We start from the raw sequence: 15,955 nt of genomic DNA on the forward strand, positions 1-15,955 counted from the left end.
CTGCCCATCAGTCAAACCAATTAATTCAATCAAGCTGCTGAAAGTCATTTTCAAGAGCAGCGGGAAGACAGCGGCAGACTGACAGCAGTGGCTCACTATGACCATTGTTAGGGGAGGAATAGTACAGACGTGAATTACTCTGAGTGCAGCCAGTAGTCATTTAATATCCACACTATTCATTTATAATTGCGTGGCCATTATTTCCTCTTTAACATTTACATTCAAACACTGTGTCAGTTTGTGGGTCTCTAAAATGGCTGTGTACTTTGTAGTAACAGACTAGAATACACGTTATTGCACTGTGGCCTGAAGGTCTTTTTTTTTGTAACATGGGCAGCAATATTTAACAGTACCTAATTTACTAAAAAAAAAATAGAAAAACATTTTCCCTGAACCATGAAGACCTTTTACCTTGTAGACTACTTTACAAAAGACTATTTAATTCTTTGAATAAACAAACTCCACATATTGTTAACATTTGCTAGTTGCTAACATGCACTGTTCCACCTTTCTTCCCCTTTTGTGTCCATTTTACGTAGTAAACAAACACTTTCCACTGTCTATTGGCAAAAAAGTAATTAAATTTAACAAAGTTATATGCAGAATAATCAAGCAATGCAAAATATACCTGACCCTCCTATTTATATTAAGTTTTCTTAGATTGGCAATTCAGTTTCTCCAGGTTTATATGACAATTAATCAGAAAACAAATTTGAACTTCACTTTTGTTGTGATAGAAAATAATACAAAAAAATCATGGCCATGTATGGCCACGTATGGCCACGTAATAAGAAGTGCCTGCTGTACAGCAAGAATATCATCAATTCACAGGTTCTATTCCAAGTCTCACTAGTATGTAGTTTATATAATCTTTTATACTGTATATCTACAGTATGTTTTTCTTAAGTTCTATAGTTAAGAACTTTCAAAAGTTTCAAAAAGAAGTGAGCTTTGAAAAAATATCACATGAATGAACACATGGTGCAAACATGTTCATCTAAATTGTGTTAATTCTATTTATTTATATATACATGTTTGTTTGTTTGTTTTTTCAAACAGCCTAATTCTTATTTATTTTTTGTATCTAAAATGATGACAGTGACAAATGACAGAGATTAGAGCAAATGTAGACAGGCACCCTAAAGGGCACCTTTTGGGTCTTCCTGGTGAACTTGTCATTTGACCAGAGGAGCCAGTGTTTGGTCACATTTACTGATGCCTGTGTCTATGTGTTTTCAGGTAAGTAATAGTAATGCCAACCTATAACACTTGTGCATGTAGTGCACAAGTATATTGTAAAAAATATCAAATGTGTGACTCGACTTTGCTAAGGTAATGTGTATGAGGCAGCGTCCACCAAGCTAACGAGGCAAATATTGCTAATTTACCTTGCGTAAGGTAATGTGGGTGTCTACGTGGGAGTAACGTCAGTGTGCAGTTGCAGTTAAGATACTAAAGTTGACCAGATGACTAGTTAAGTCACTTTTAATGAATTCTAAATGTCTGTGTCTTTAGACAGAATATATGTTGAAAACCTCTGTATGTCTTTGAAGCATCTTTTATCTCAGACCTGGGCACAAAGGGCGGCTGTGGTTGCTTCTATACCAGGGATTCCTAAAGTGAGCTGCCACCAGGGGGTGCACGAGATAAAAAATCTAGACAACAGAACAGAAGAGCATTCTTTAAAAACTCAAAATACGTTGTTTTAGCGTATACAGACAAACCACATTATTCCTACTCAAAGCATCTGCCATTAAAATCAGACTGTAATACCCCGTTGAAAAATACTGTGAAAAGATGAATCCTCTGTCTCAAGTGCAGTGAATGGCGATGTGTCGGCCAGTGTTGTTTAGGGGTGAAATGCGTGTGAATGATTATTTCTTTTATTATCTTTTGCTAATGCCAGTTATCTCTTCCTCTGCTGTCCTTCTTCATTGTCTTGCAGAGCTGCAGGAAATTGAAAAAGAAAATTGTGGAGAGTGTCAGTGAAGGGAGGGAGGGAAGAGGTGGAGGACGACAGGTTTTCTGGGACACAGTACACGGAAATGAACTAGCCTTGCATGACCTGCTCTCAACCACAAGGATGCACAGGGAGGAGGAGCAACAGCGGGAAAAAACTGACACCAGGTAGAAAATGTGTAATGTTTGTGTAGTGGCTTTTTTTTAAAAAAGATGTGCAGTCTTTCATAGTTGCATTCAGAGTTATATTTGAATTCATAGAAAAAGACTTAAGTTGTGATTTGAATTGCCAAGAACACACTGCCTCCCATGGAGGCGCAAAGTTTTAATATGACTAGAATTTGATTTGAAGCTTAAAGAAGGGAGAAAGGGTTTTTATTTTCTCTTACTGTCACCTCCCCTCACACTCTAAGTGCTTTTTCCCCCTCTGTCAATGAAAACACACTTACCATTTCTTTTCTATTTCTGATGAATTACAATGACACTGTGAACAGGTTCTTTTCAATTGAAAATATAGTGTTCAGGTCACTGTAATAAGTCAGTGTTTTGCTTTTTGTGTGCATATTTAAGGGACAGTATGAGGGTAAGTCAAAAAAATCCTCTACCACACTGCCCAATTTAAAAACTTTAACAGTTAACTCAACATTTTATTAATATATCTTTGTCAAGCGCTGCTGAGTTACATTTCATTTATGTTTCATTGCACCTTAAATTTATATTTTTGATCTAGTTACATCTGTTTGTTGTCTTTTCCCCATAACTGAAGAACTAGGGATGTCAAACCATTAAAAGGTTTAATGTGATTAATCTCAGGACGTCTGTGGACAGATGACAATTAATCATGATTAGTCATGATCATTCCAGATAAATCAATGTTCCTAAATATGACACAAAGATACAGTATATGTTTTGCTGTACAATGCTGGAATAGTAAGAAGAATACTACTGCTTTGTTTTCATCACTGTTTTTTTTTTTTTTTAATTTTTTCAAATTTTCACTAAGTATTGATTTTTTTTCTTTTGGTACCACTCTTTTGACGTTGCATACTTTAACTGTCCTTGCATTGTCAGATTCAGGGAACGAAACAAAAGGTGAAATAAAAAGCAGTATTTCAAGGCAAAGCACAAAATAATTGACATGAGTAACAGTTGAATCTGTGAGACGAGACAAACTTTTCCATTGTACCTTCCACTTTTGACATCTGTATCATCCAGCTGCTACTCTAACGTTCCAACAAATGTTCTATGTCCATTCGACTGCTCTTTTGTGCCCAACACATTTACAGTGACTTTTTTCCCCACAGCCTGAATCGTTCCATTTGAATTTGTGAAGTCGAGCATCTCCTTTGTGAGTCTGAGTTATTTTAAATGGTGCTGAAGACAGAGGCCGTCGGTAACCGATCGTTACATCAAAATGACAGATAAGAAATGAGTGACTGTACTGCACCAGCGTCCCACCGTGCTCCGCTAATGTAGTGTAGAAGCCTGGAAGTGTAATGTGTAACGCGGCAGGTCAGATGCAGGAAAGTGGGTTTGCTCTGGCGGGAAATGGCTATTTACGTAGCTGGAAATGGAGTAGGCCTTTCTGACATTTTCATAGCCCCGAAGGCAGGAGTAACCTTCAGCGGAAAACAGAACGATTAAAGAAACGGGAAGGGAAGGAATGGAGACAGGGAAGAGGAAAAGCGGGAGGTAGGGCAGGAGGCAGTGGAAGTGATTGCATGGGAGACTTAAAATGATTGGAAGCTAATTTGTAGAAAGTAAGGAGCAGAGGGAGAGAAATGAAGATGGGCAGATGTGAAAGGAAATGATTTGGAGGTCATGGAAAGCTCCGAGAGGTGAATACGAAGTGGAGAGAGTGACAGACGGAGCGTAGAGCAAATCGAAACAATAATTAGCTGCAATGCTGAACATCGTTAACAAATTACGTCTTTAATATTCACAAATAGCGGTTGATGTGGAACATACTTTAGCATTTTTTTTCACCTTTTTCCCTGTCTGCAAGCACAGCGAGCAGAGGTGCAAATTATTCAGCCTTGAAATGTCTGCACTGATGTCACATGTCAAATTACACATCATACGCTGCCGTAATGGCCACGCACACATTACTGACATCACAGTGTGCACCATAAAAAACGTGCTCATGTAATTGACTTTTTGCATTGTGCTAAATTTTCAGGTGTGGCATTTAAAATAATACCAGAAAAAGAGTTAGAATAAGAAAAAAGAATAAAGAATAAGAGATAGAATAGGAATAGCTTTATATTATGTATATTTACTCATTTTTGTATTAGCATAGTTTGAGGAGAAGTCAATATGTACACTCACTGTATATGTTGGAGGTATTCGGTGGTATGTGTCTAGGTTTTATGATGTTGCACATGTATAAATGTACAGTACTCGCACTATTTAAAATACAAAAATCTGCAGTATAGTGTAGAGTACAATGATTAGTTGTTGGCACGTATAGTGGAGATAGAGTATTCGGAAATTTGCTAAACAAGAAACAAACCACAAAATTATATTCCTTTATTTAAATGTACTGTAGTTCCTGAATGTTTTCTGTAGTGCCCCCTTTTGTAGATTAGAGAAGAGTAAAGCTAATATAAAGCTAAATAAGAGATACATGAAATTTACTTGTGAATTTGTTTTTTAATTTTAACATTTTTCATCTTTTTTATATTGACTGAAAATAATTTGTTTAAAATGTAATTGGATAAAATGTTTGGTGAGTTTTCCTGCACGTATAACCCCTCTAACCCCCACTCACCTATATGCAATTATGAACACAAAATACATTTAATGACTTCCACCGCTGTCTGTGGAAAAAAAAAAAGATTAGAAATAAAATTAAAAAAAATGTTGTAGTCACACTCGGTCCTAACAGTCTGTGGGTTTTATTTCACCCCAGGTGACGTTTACATCCACTATGTTCTCCGAGAAAAATGTTTTTTTTTTTTTTTTACTATACAAAATGATTAAAAGATAACTTTGCACCTGCTCATCAGATGGAGAGAACACAGGAAAAACTGAGAGTTAAAATCAATTATCTTCAAATAACCCCGTTGCCAAAGTGGCTCTGATTGTATCTGGAGATGCAGCTAATACACTCTGATTGTGAACAACCTCATTACATACTAATGACCCTGCTGAGGCACGAGGACCGCAGGAGAACATTATTTTCCTTCTGTGGACTGCCATTATTTTGTAGCATAACAATGTGACCATAATGAGGAAGTCAGGGGAAAAGATGAGCGTTTCAAATGACTATCTGTTCATGTTACTTCCTGTAAATCTGTCACCGTGTAGTTAAGAGAAGACGTGAGTTCACCAGCTATAACTGGTTAATTAATTTTAAATAGGCGCAGATGTGCGGATAATTTAATCAACATGTGCTCTATTACCCAGTCTTCATTAACAATATTTTATAACAGATAATTTAATGTTCAGTTCCTCGTTAGGCCTAAAGAGCACTACATATCGTTTTAGCATGATTTGTTGAGTCACTCCCTCCCATGGTGGTCAAACTCAAGCCTGTTTTTTTTTTTTTTTAATAATATACCAAAACAAAATCATGTTTAAGGATTTGTCCCAAATAAATGCTAAGTTTTTGACTATGTTCTTGCATATATGAAAGTTATAGATTTGTGGCACAAGTAGTGAAATAAAAAAAACCCAACAACAATAATAATACTAATAAAAATCAAATCAACATAACAGGACACACCAGGTGCTGTGTTATCAAGTTATGATTAAGAATATATGTACATCAATAATAAATATATATTTACTCCTATAAGCTGAGTATACCTCATATATGCATGATACGTTGAGGTGCTTTGATTATATGCATGTAGCTGTATGGCACTATATGATTCAGTATTTAAATTGTTAGCCTTGCTGACGTGGAGTATCAAAGAGCGAGCTCAGTGGTCGACTTCTCAGTAAAAGGTATACATTAGGAGTGGGTATTTGGACGCATTAATATGTATAGCTTTTCCCTCCCTCCCTGCGGAATAAAAATGTGAAGTGTGTGGAGGCAGTGCTAGAGCTCGGGGTCTTTGTTGCTCTGCTGGAGTGGTGGGTCTCCCTCAGCAATGAGGATGCCATGAAAGTCACCCGCAGCACCGGGAGGTTAATTACCAAGTTATAAATCACGCAAGACGGTTAGGCTTTGTGTGCTGCAAACATATGTTCATGGAACATAGTAGTCGTTGAAGTATCGTTACATTTTCAAAATAAAACATCTTTTAGACTTTCTTCTGTTAGTATCAGAGTCTGAATGAACTATTGTTTTGAAACATTGATAGATTATCTTTAAAAGAAAAATGTAAAGGGATATGACTGGATTCTGTTTGAATGAAGTAAATTAGTAAAAACTGAAGTACATTTTTCACTGTGTCCCAATGCAGACCAGTACCGAATGACCTGCGGACCTGCACCGATCCCCGGACCGGAGGTTGAGGACTCCTGATTTAAAGGACTTGACAGCCACTCTGGCTTCTTTAAAGGCTTCTGTCACAGACAACAGTGCCGTTTCAATGGAGTACCTGGTTTTAGAGCTGGATTGGTTAGAGTCAAGGAGGAGGGGTTTTGAGAAAGAAATTCCGTTACCTTTACCAGTCAGGTATGTGTCGATGTCGATTTCTACCAGTCTTTCCTTGCCATTAGTACTTCAAAGGGCAGCCATTGTAAACAAGCTCTGCGTTAATCACAGCCGACCCTTCTAATTAAAACCGAGGCCAGAAGCTAAATGACTACGACCGTGTGGAGTGCCTGGGTAAACCATAACTCATTATGCAGTGGCTTATGGGATTTTAAGTGGCCTTGCACATCTCTGCGTGGTGCACATTAAATCCATGACTTATGTCCCGGGGAGCTCAGTGTCACGATGGTGTCAAGTACACAACAGTCACGGTGAAAGGACACGCCACACTGAAACCTTACTTTTTCAGGATATTTAACACCAATCTCCATGTCTCTTCAGTCACAGTTGTAGGTTGTTGCTATAGTTTCACATCGAGATCTCAAAGTGCATCATTTGTTGAACTCACAAGCGCCACTCCAGCTGAACATCTAAAGTTAAAAACCTGTCACTGGCTTCTAACGTTTCTTTTTGTTTTGCTTCTTTTCAGACTCGGCTCCTTCCAGTCCATCAAAGTCCCTTTTTAGAGGCGGGTTTTTAAGGAAACCTTGAGGTGGATGAAGCTCGGCACTTATGTTGCTGTGGAGACCATGTGGACTGGTCGTCAGGTCAGATTGAGAGTAATAGCTTTAGAGGCTATGACACATTTTTATACCATTTTCGAAACAGACCTTCAGATATTGTGGTAATTTATTCACCTGAGGGAAAATATAACGTATGTATGGATGAAGATGATGAATATAAAATGAGTTCAAAGCAACAGCAATGCCAATTCTAGTTGAACGATTGTGTCAGCAGTAAATATACTAGAATGAGTTACACAGGGGTGTCAAACATACAGCCCGCGGGCCAAAAGCGGCCCATTATGGGGGTTCAATCTGGCCCACTTAATGAATTTTGACACTTTGTGTTGGTGATGTTTTGTCAAATTATATTTCACTAAATATGAATTTTCTTTGCTTATTTGCAGAGAAAACAAGGGGATCGGGGTGGACTCATTGTTATTTATAGGTAATTATTGGGGATGTCCGATATTAACTTTTTGCCGATATCCGATATGCCGATATTGTTCAAACACCTAATTTCCGATACCGATATAACCAATACCGATATAGATCTGTTAAAATTTATTTTTATATTTGTACAAACCACTGTATGAGTATGAGATTAAGTGCTGCCATCTAGTGACGATCACTTTAATACACAGCCGTTTGTCTGGCGATTCTTACATATCGGGCGGATAATATTGGACATCCCTAGTCATTATGTTATGATTGTACTGGTCCGGTCCACTTGAAACCTAATCTGGGCCGTATGTGGAACAAAAATGAGTTTTTACACTCCGAGTTACATGATCATCATCATCATCATCATCTGCATCATCTTGTTCTAGTGTGTTCTTAGATAAAACATCACAAAGTAGCGCCATAAACATTTACTCTTGCAAAGGAGTGGTTTAATATTCTATGATAAGACAAGGACCAACTAGCATTAGTACTGTCTCCAGGGCAAAACTGCATAAAATACATTCTATAAATCTAGAGTACTATGTTTGTCTACAAATGAATGGTCACAGTGCTGCCTTTTGCTGACCACTGAACAAAGGTCACAGCGCAGCACTGTTATTCACCACTATAAACAGTCCATGCTCAGCACCCAAAGGCCAAGTTGCACCAGCAGAGTTGTCTGGAACCCTGTGAGGCAGGTGCACACTGATTTGATGGGCTGCAAGGTTGGGACAGTGACCAGGCAGATACTTCCAAAGGCTGTGAAGTTGGCTCACTTCCTATCCTTCAGCCAATCCCAGGAAAAATAAAAAAAGGAATCACGCCTCTGGCAGGTTTTATACAGGCTGAGCATCGCTGATCGAATAACCAAATAAAAATCTACATCAGTGGACCAAAGACTAACAGAGCAGAGGTGACAGCCGGTGTTAGCGGGCTGAGACGACAGTGTTGTGTTTCACCCACTACGCTCCCCGTGTTCTTGACCGTGTTATTTTTGTGATCGCTGCTTTGTGAGTGCCAGAGCATTCGTACGTAGAAGGAAGGACGTAAATAGCAGTGCCAAAAACATCCATCACTGTACTGATGACAACTGTAAAGAGATCCCCCCCCCTCCACCCCGCTGTAATAAAGGCTATTGGTTGGATTCTATTAATCACACCAGATCAAAATCAATACAAGAGCCAATAGGAAAATAATCTGAGGGAATATATCACCTATGAAAAGGTTGTCGCAGTGGAATTAAAGTCACATAATCAGCAGACAGCGCATTAAACCAAAATGTTTTTTTGTTTGTTTTTTTTTTTACTACAAATGACGTCCCTTTGTTCATTGATTTCAAGTGTATTCACCGGACAGAATCAACAGGACATACAGCAGATTAGACACTGCTGTCTGTCAAATAAGAGTTGATTAATGTTCATTCTCAAGGCAGATCAGAATTTTCAACATGCATGGAAATGTTGTGTGAAGATCTATCGTATGAGACCCATTTGTAAGAGATGGTGATGCGTAATGGCTTTTGTCATCCAACTGTGACAAACAAAAATAGAGGACTCCTCTGTTGACACCTTTCAATGCTTTCTGCACATTTTTATTTCTATATGTTCAGTACATGTGTTCAGGCTCAGCAGGACTTAGTATCCTCCACATGTAACATCGATTTCACTTTGTATCTTTTTTTTTGTGAACTGTCTCTTGGAACTTTGGATAATTTTTTGCCAATTTAATTGTTCAGTATATATTTTTTTACCTTTTGGTCCTGCTGTATAATTTGGTTTTTGCAAATGTATCGTTTTCATAAAACTACTGAATTAAAAAATTAAAAATAACCCCCTGCTGGACACATTTAATACAGCAGTAGCATCACCTGTGTCAAATCCAAAATAAGGCCAAAGCCCAATTTTTAACATTTTTTGCATAAATTTCCTTCCCCTTTGCTCTTTGCGTTTTATTTAATATTTAATATCTAAATTAATAACCACCCATTCATAGTTAACGGGCAAATATAACCACACATGCATTTTGCTACTTGAGTGAAAACATGTCGCATATACATATCTAATGATTGAAATTACTTTTGTTTGATTGTTTTTTTCTAACTCCAGCATACTTTTTCTTTGAACATAAAACCTACTTTTTTGTAATTCTACATTCCTTAAGGTTGCCGCATGACGGATGCAGCACGTGCTCTCTGTTTTTGTGTCCTGTCAGCTGTTCTTTATCGTTCTATAGTTGTCAACGTGCGTTGTGCTTTTATTGTGAAAAGGTATTTCCGGCCCGGGAAATGACTACATCTCTCTTGACCAAACCGCTGCACTGGACCTGGACGGAGCTGCTTTTTCCCCCCCTTTGGCAGCGGTTTGCAGTCAGTGTGTTTTCTACCTGTCCGCTTCCACTGCTGCTAAGAAAGGACGCGAATTGAGTCAAAAACACAGGAAACCGGTAAGAAAAGCAGCTTCTTCTTTTAAACTGTCGCAAGTGAGGGAGGGTTTGACAGTGGGGACAAAGTTTGGATTCTGGCTGCGCCTAGAGCTGTGTGATGCGATTGGTTTTTGTTTTTGGGTGTTTTTTTTTGTAATATAAATAAATAAATCGTTTTTTTGTTGAATTGTTAGTAGGAAGTTAATCGTCATGCATGTATTTCTTGTTAAATTAACTGGACAATCATTGGTGACGGAATATCTGAAAAAAATGACTCATTAAAATGCATACGGTAGAACCTGCGCAGTAAATAAATGAGGTAAAAACAATGTAATAATGTCAATGCAGAATTCATTTTGACTTTTTGTTTCTTAAGAAGTTATTTATCGTCTGCAGTCACCTGCTAATTGATTTTGGAATCACTTCCTTCTCTCGTGTCCATCTCCTAACCGCATCTTACTTAATAGTGTTTTCCTTTAAAATAGTCGATACGTTCTTCTCTGAGTTGCAGCCCTTTTAATATGACATTTTATATATGAGATAAAAATATTCAAACTCTTATTCCTTTAAAGAAAGCAAAAATCAATCAGGTGGATAGAGTTTCCTTGAATTAGAATATTGTGTTTTTGTTGCGACTTAATACAGCCTCTGTCTACTGTCTCCTGTGTAGTATTTTGTAGGAATTGGTACTATTTAAGACGTCCTAGTGGGTTTTTGCTGACTTTGACAAAAAAAAAATATATGTACTGTGTAAACTTGTTTGTTACGAGCGTCAGAGTTGAAGTATATGGACAACTCCCTGTGTGTATGCGTGTGCGTCACATAAATCCAAATGCTAATTCAACTCCGAAAAGTGCGGAAGTCCTGTCTGTGGCTGTTGCCTAAAACCATACTACAGTTGGATCAAACCACTATGGACGCAAATGAAAGGGCAGCGATGGGGAAAAGCAAAACTTCCCTTTTTAATTTCGTTTTTGGGAATTTTTTGGTTTCTCCGTAGTATTTCCACAGGAAAGTTCTGTGTATAATATGATGACGTCACCTCACCTAAATAGAATGAAATTATTTGAGACTTTTGGTTACAAAACTGAAAGGGGTGGAGGCAGGGTTAGGGTTAGGTTAAGGTTTATGAGACAGCAGTGATACCTGCTATGATGTATGGTTTGGAGACTGTGTCTCTGTTTAACAGGCGAAAGGCAGAGATGGAGAGTTAAGGTGGAGCTGTTTGGAGATGAAAGGATAGTGGGAATATTAGATGGAAGATGTTTGTGATGGAGCGACGAGGGAAGAGGAAAAAAACAAAAAACAAAAGCGCAAGAGCCAATATAAGACTTTATGGATGTACTCTGAGATGGTTGGTGTAACAGTAGAGGATGCTGGGATACGATCCACTGTGGGGACACAGCCGAACAATGCTTCCAGAAGAAAGAACCGTGGTTAGATTTGGTTTCCTCATTGATTTTATTTTATTTTTTTAATGAAAATATCTAGAAACAAAGAATATTTACAATTGAAGGACATTTTAATTCAAACTAGTAGTTAGTTCTCTTTGTATTCTAATATAAACTAGACTTCCGTGTTCCATTTTCAAACCTGTCCTTGTTCGAGCCGTACAGCAGCATTTCGTATCTATTGCTAAATCCTGCTTTGACCTTCACGCTCTTTTCATTCTGGTTCTTTTTTTCCCTGCTCTCCTGTTCTTCTGTAGTGTGTCCCTTCTTGTCTTTACCTTGCTTCGATTTCTTTTTTTTTTTCTCTTTTCACTGTTTTTCTTTCTATGATATCACCTGCTGAGTCAAGGCTACCAGCAGGCTCACACCGGGCAGCACGCACACAGCTGGACCCACCAAGTTCCAGTAATAAATGAATACACATTTTAAAAGTTTGTTGACCTCTCCCGGTTCTGCCAGCTCCATCCACAGTCTGTGCGGCTGCCATAGATCATTTATAAGACACGGACAAATGATGAAGAATTCCACGTGAATTATTATCATTTTCATTTTCAGTGGTTCGAAGGTTTATGACGACATTGTTGTTGTGGACATATTGAAGAAATAGTATTAGTATTGTGGCAGATTTATCGGAGTAGTGAAGAAGTACTGCATGTTTTGTTTTTTTAATGAATCAAACATGACGTTGAATTTTTAAAGTACAGTCCCTGCAGATATCCACGGCACCTGTGAACTCCAGGAGTCTAATGGAATTGAGATTCTTCAGGCTTTCAAATGTGACTCTGTCTTGCAACAGAAACGTTGCTGTGAGCTGTAGTTGGATATTTTCGTAGATCGCTGTTTTACGTGCGCCGAAGCTCTATTAGTATTAACGGCAGCATGTGATGCGTACTGTCTGCCTGCGGTTCTTTACTTCTGCTTGATTTTTTTTTTTTACCAGACAAAAGTACAACTGACTTGTGTTACGGCGTACAATCGGCAAATGTAAACAAAACCGTCTTTATCTTATACTGTAGCGCCACGTGACAACGTATTTGTCCGCTCCATTGCTAACTAGTTACTGTGCGAAATTAGTTTCATTCCGGTACGTCGGAATGATAGAATAAGACTTTTTTAATACAGTTATGGGAGATGGTGATGTCACCAGGACGTCGTAAACCGAGGACCCCCTGTACAGTTTACTGTAGTATTTCTGTTGAACAGTAAATTTAACATTCTTGCTACTGGCAGAAAAAAACAATGATATTCTCTGTTTTCTTCTGGTGTGCTCTCAGCTTAAAGCACCCTCTGCTGGATAATACAGTAACTATAATAGTCATGGGCAAAAAAAAAAGCTAGAAAATTGAATGAACATTTACAGTCCTATGACAACAGTTAATAGTTTTTTAGATTAAAATCTTTTATAAACAGGTCTGCTTTAGCTTGTGGTATGTCTGTCAAAGTAGGTCCATAATGGTGGCAGTGTCTTTGCCTCTCGGAGGGTTTCCTCTGGTTTGGAATAGTGCCCTAGGTGTGGCTGTACTGTAGGTGGTGCTGGAGTTGCCTGGGTGGTTGTCGGAGATCATGACAGCAGGACAGAAGTTGCTCAAGGACTTTGCCCTTTTCCTTATTGAAAAACCCCAAACTCTACCCCCCCACGCTCTGCTGACTGGCATACCTGACTGGAGGTGCTCAGCCCAGGGGACGGAATCAGCACAGACTGCCGCTCACACAACGGGGAGCTGGAGAAGTGACAAGCTGGAATTTCAACTTCCTTTTGCTGTCTTTGACATTCTCCCTAAACCCTGTGTAAAAACAGTGGGTGATCGCTGAGGGAGACAAATTAGAGCAACGGAGAAAATCAAAACGAAGTACAGGCACTTGGAGCCGAGTGGAACCATTTCAGTGACAACTCCATCGCCTGCTCCGAGCTTTATTTGATTATGTTTTGATGAGCTGTTATGGAACCATTTTGCAGATTAGCAGAAAGCACCAGGAGTCTGCCCCCTAACCGCTGCTGCGAGCTGTGCACCCGTTCACACGTATTGGCACTAACACCCACAGTGGACCCAGTGTGAAGGTTGGACAAACACACACTCACACACAGTGGTGCATTTATGCAGGGGAGTTGCTGGTGTGTGACGGTGCTCTGGGTTCCAACACTAGCTCAGTGTGTCCGGGCAGGTAAACGTCCGGCCGCTCGACACAACAACAACAAACACCAATAAACTGACTACTGGTCTCAGACCAGCTGGGACGACGGCAGTTACTTTTTAAACGTACGTTTCTCGCTGGCAATTTTTTTTCCCCACCATGAAAGATGATCACAATCGCATCTGCCATAACGGCAGTCACTTTCTAGAACAAGGGTGTCAAACATACGGCCCGCGGACCAAAACCGGCCCATCTGGGGGCTCAGTACGGCCCGCTTGATAAAGGTTGAAAGTTAGAAAATGCACAAAACACTGCATGTTAGTGATGTGTTGTCAAATATTCCATTATATATATATATATATATATTTCTAATATATTTACATGAAAACAAAAGGGGAAAAACATGGACTTATTGTTATTTATAAGTAATAACGTCATGGTTGTATGTATGCGGCCCATGAACCAAAATGAGCTTGACACCCGGGTTCTAGACCATTGATGGAGCTCTCATGAGTTAATTGCCTTGCTCAAGGGCGTAACAGTTGTCAGTATGTACAGAAGGGAATATTGGAAATATTGACAGCGTGAAGAGATGTGTCTTCTGGATGATTTATGTTTGCTGGTTGCTATAGTCATCTTGTGACTCACTTAAGCAAGAACAATGGCAGTTCTTTTATCTGTGAATATGAACGTGTGCGGACTTTTTGTCACTTTACGTCCATCTTCGTTTTGGGTCACGATTAGGGATGGTGGGGGGGATAGGTGGTCTCATGCAGAGGTCACAAACAGGCGGCTGGCGGTGCGGGTGCGGACCCAGATGTCGTCAGATCTGGACCTAAACTTGTCATTGATATAAAATTGAAGTTTTAAAAATATTTGTCCCATCCTAACAGCCAATCAAATCGGTTCTTAGAGACCCATAGAGACTCGACTGTCGGTGATTAGACACAAGGAGTAGACCACATCTTTCGGAAAGAGAAAAATAGTAGATGTTCATGTTTTAACCCAATTTCAATACTTTCTCAGAATACCACATCCATATTCTTACCCACGTCAGTGGGTCGTACGTTTAACCAGTTGGATGTGGACCAACTGCCGAGATTTTATACATTACGAATATGTCTGCGAGGTAACCGGGATTGTTTATACGGATGAATCACATCTGAGCGACACATTTTCAAACAGCTGAATGAAAACATTTTGCTGTCATTGCTGTCACCTAAATGTGAAACGGCGGCATATAATGAATATGTAACACATGCAGCCATCCGGTAAGACGAGCACCCCACAGATATGAGGACGGGCTGTGTGTCAATCTGTTTTACATTCAGATAGTGGGGCCCGTAGTTCCTGTCTGTACCTGAGTCTCATTGCTCCGTCAAAGCAAACACATTCTGTGCCAGCGTGATTTGTGTCGGGGGGTTAAAAAAAACCCCGAGCGAACACAAGTGTGTATAAGTATCTCAGGAGCGTCCGTTTCTCGAGTATACGCTCTGTAAGTAAAAACAAGCCAGAAGTGGCTGCTGTTATGCAGAAATACTCCACACCTGCGTCATGGAGTGGACGTGTGATTTTCTCAACAGTGGCCTCTTGTTCTGAGTTCCTGTCATCTGAAGAGAGCGACCTTGAAAATACTGTATTATCGTCTCTATCACTTCAATTCTGATCCAGACTTTGATCAGGAAAAACATTTTAAACAAACTCGAGGCATATCTTATATGATTGTGGTGTGTGAGAGACACTTCCTCTGTGATTCTGTGGAATCGGCCACTGTCAGTCTTTCAGCTCTGCTCTCCTCCTCTCGGAGCAGGATCTGTTTTATCTCCCCCACAGCAAACGACTCCTCTCCCGCCTCCCTCTGCAATACATATCAGCGGTCGGAGTCATTACAGCCTGCAGGAGGTGGCACCAAAGCTTCCTCCCTCCCCTCGGAGTCGCCACCCAACCTCTCCCTCCATCTCTTATTGATCAGGCCACAGAGACATCTAATCCATGCTGATCACAGTAACCTCCATTGTTTGGAGCTCTCTGGATCGCTGCGTCTCAGAGAACCATGTAGGCCGGCGAGGAGACGAGGCTGGATATTGATGGGTGTGCCTTTGGTCACCCCAGATAGCCTGATAGCATCTGTGACGCTGATGATGAGCCTGCGATGCCTCCATTGACGTAGTTGACTGACTCAGAGTTGCTCATACCATTCAGTTCCCCTTCTTTTCATTCTGGTCTGCAATCTTCTCACAATGGACTGGGTCTTAGAAAAGCTATCAGTGGTAGCCTGGCCTCTGACGAAATGTCAGATTATAACGTCTTACCGTGTGTTCGGCTTCCTGATTTAAGCA

At 39.7% G+C, this 15,955-nt stretch overlaps 1 long non-coding RNA gene across 1 annotated transcript; it reads left to right on the forward strand.

The window, feature by feature from the left end:
* The first annotated feature begins 1,110 nt into the window (after positions 1–1,110).
* Positions 1,111–10,852, forward strand: LOC112488458 (uncharacterized). Its single transcript, XR_003052536.1, has 4 exons — positions 1,111–1,239; positions 1,946–2,127; positions 6,372–6,586; positions 7,095–10,852. It is a non-coding gene; the product is annotated as an uncharacterized LOC112488458 (long non-coding RNA).
* The last annotated feature ends 5,103 nt before the right edge of the window (positions 10,853–15,955 follow it).

This window comes from Cynoglossus semilaevis, chromosome 17 (genome assembly GCF_000523025.1).
Source record: "Cynoglossus semilaevis isolate Cse_v1.0 chromosome 17, Cse_v1.0, whole genome shotgun sequence".
NCBI classification, from domain to species: domain Eukaryota; kingdom Metazoa; phylum Chordata; class Actinopteri; order Pleuronectiformes; family Cynoglossidae; genus Cynoglossus; species Cynoglossus semilaevis.